This window comes from Hordeum vulgare, chromosome 2H, assembly GCF_904849725.1.
Source record: "Hordeum vulgare subsp. vulgare chromosome 2H, MorexV3_pseudomolecules_assembly, whole genome shotgun sequence".
In the NCBI taxonomy this organism is placed as follows: Eukaryota; Viridiplantae; Streptophyta; class Magnoliopsida; order Poales; family Poaceae; genus Hordeum; species Hordeum vulgare.
The window spans coordinates 196,248,532-196,251,894 of record NC_058519.1 but is presented as its reverse complement, the minus strand read 5'-3'; positions in this window follow the sequence as shown (position 1 = coordinate 196,251,894).

The window sequence follows — 3,363 nt, the reverse complement described above, 5'->3', positions numbered from 1 at the left end:
AGGAGGCGGAGCCAGCCGGATCCGGGCCGGGGCGACTTCCCAAGGCGGAGGAGGCAGGCGGCCGGCGACTCGTGTGGCACTCCGGCAGCGAGCACGGACACTAGCAGGAGGCGGCGCTTCGGGAGGACGGCGGGGGATGCGGGAGACGACGAACGACGACGAGGAGCTACGGGCTCGGGTCACCGGAGGCGGTCCCGTCCCCGGGGAGGATCGGATCTGGAGCGGGTCGCACCGAAGACCGGCGGCGGAGGGCAGCGCAGGAGCCACTCGGGAGGAGATGGGCTCGACGGGCCGGTCGCGGGCTCGGCGGGCCCGGCGGCGCTGAGGAGGCTGAGGGGAGGAGAGAGAAGAGAGAGAGGATTAGGGTTAGGGGGAGGCACGCATTTCGAGGGAGAGAGAGGGGGCTGTCTTAAAATGCACACGGGGACTATTTATAGACAAACGAGGGGGGGGGGGGGGCTCGTTTAACCGGAATCGCGTTCCGGATCCAACCGCGGGGTCGGATTCGGACGATTCCGAACGCGGGTATGGGCATGCGGCCGTGTAGAGGGGATATCCGGAGACGAGAGGGAGAACGGGCGGCACGGCACGAATTTTTAAAACACCGACAGACGTCCGACTGTAGACCGAATACGGTGCCGCTACGGTCGACCGTTCGGGTACCAGACGAACTCCGATCGCGACGAAATTCGACAGGCGGCCTAGCTATAACTAATCACGACCGCGTGCCAAGTTTCACCTCGATCAGAGAAAGTTTTACGCACACTTTTAAAACAGGGTTTCGACGGTGCCGCAGGCGCGTGCGAGTGCGGTCGGGCTCGGAACTAACAACGACGTTAACCGGCAACTAACAACGGATGCAAGTTTTGAAAACTGGCGGCAACGCATATGCCGATGCAATGCAGATGATGCGAATGATGCGATGAAATAAAATAGTCAGACGACGAAAACGTAAAGGAAAGGGGAATCTTCTGGAACGTCGGCATCGGGCTGTCAGAGTGGTATAACTATTGTTCCCAACAATAAAACTGAACTCATTCCACAAAAGGTGGTAACTGGTTATCTAATGGTGATTGATTTTAGGAAATTGAATAAAGATACTAGGAAAGATCACTACCCTTTGACTTTTATTGATCAAATGTTAGAAAGGTTATCTAAGCACACACACTTTTGCTTTCTTGATGGTTACTCCGGAATTTCTTAAATACCTGTGTCAAAAGAAGACCAAGAGAAAACTGCCTTTACATGCCCTTTTGGAACTTATGCTTATAGGTGTATGCCTTTTGGTCTATGTAATGCACCTACTACCTTCGAAAGATGTATGACTACTATATTTTCTAACTTTTGTGAAAAATATTATTGAGGTCTTCATGGATGTTTTTTCCGTTTATGGGACTTCCTTTGATGATTTCTTGAACAAACTTGATCGAGTTTAGAGAATTGCCACTTTATGGTGAATGAAGGTATAGTGCTTGGGCATAGAATCTCCGAACGAGGTATTGTGGTGGATAAATCCAAAGTTGATGCAATAGAGAAAATGCCTTGCTCAAAAGACATCAAATGTATAAGAAGTTTCCTTGATCATGCTGATTTATGTAGGAGTTTCATTTTCGAAGATTTCTAGGCCATTAACTAATATTCTACAAAAATATGTTCCTTTTATTTTTATGATGGTTGCGTAGAAGCCTTGGAAATACTTAAGAAAGCCTTAATTTCTGCACCTATTGTTGAGCCACCTGATTGAAAGCTATCCTTTGAAACTATGTGTGATGCAAGTGATTATGCGGTTGGAGTTGTTCTAGGGAAAAGAGTATGCACGGAATTGAATCTTATTCATTATGCTAGTAAGACCCTAGACACCACTCAAAGGAATTATGCTACTACTGAAAATGAATTTCTAGCAGTTGTGTTTGCATATGATAAGTTTATACCTTACATTGTTGATTCTAAAGTAACTATTCATACTAACCATGCTGCTATTAAGTACCTTATGAACAAGAAATATGCTAAACCTGTAGAAATTACTCAAGAGTTTGACTTGCATATCATTGATAGAAAAGGAACTAATAACCCTGTAGCAGATAACTTGTCTAGGATGAAAAATGTTCTTGATCACTCACTACCGATTGATGATAATTTCCCTCATGAGCAACTAGATGTTATAAACACTTCATATAGTACTCCTTGGTATGCGGATTATGCTAATTACATTGTTGATAATTATATTCTGCCTAGTTTCACCTATCAACAAAATAAATAAAAAATCTTCTATGATTTACGACACTACTTTTGGGATGACCCACATATTTATAAAGGGGTAGATGGTGTTATTACACGTTGTATACCTGAGCATGAGTAGGAACATATCGTAAGGAAATTCCATTCTGAAGCCTATGGAGGACATCATGCTGGTGACAGAACGGCACACAAGATATTACAATCCAATTTTTATTGGCCTACTGTTTTTAAATATGCCGGTAAGTTTTTCCTTTCTTCTGATGAATGCCAAAGTGTTGGTAACATTGATAAACATCAGGAAATGCCTATAAATTATTCACTAGCTATTGAACCATTTGATGTTTGGTGTTTTGACTTATGGGACCTTTTCCTTCCACGAATGAATATACTCACATTCTAGTTGATGTTGATAATATTACTAAATGGGTAGAAGCTATTCCAACTAGTAATGCTGATTATAACACACTAGTGCCGAAAAGCCTAGCAATGGCGTGGGAAAAACAGCCTTGCTGACATAGACACCCAACACCGGCAATATGACGCCACAGTTTAGAAATAACGATGTCGTGTAGATCACACACCATCAATATTTTATATACTAATGGTATGACACTATTCGCTCACGCCACCACTTTGTAAAATAGCAATAACGTGGCATATTTTATCACGCTACCACTATACCCATACTACTAGTGAGGTGCACACGCACTTACACGCCATAACTAAAAGTTTTAGAAGGCAAAAGAATGGTTTGAAATGATTATAAATTTCACTGTATATACACCACCGAGATCTACTAATCCAAAAACGCTAACTACATATTACATAGTACTCCTTCCGCTTCCTAAATACTTTCTTCGTCCCAAAATTTTGTCTTTAAGTTTGTCTAGAAATGAATGTATCTAAATACTAAAATGTGACTAGATACATTCATATCTATATAAATCTAAGACAAGAATTTTGGGACGGAGGAAGTACAAGTCTTTTTAGATGTTTCACTAAAGGACTATATACAGATGTATATGAACATACTTTACAATATATATTTCCTCATTTTATTTCGTATATAGTCTCTTAGGCTTTGTTTGGGTACTCACTGTCCGAAGGAAATTGGAGGGGATTTGG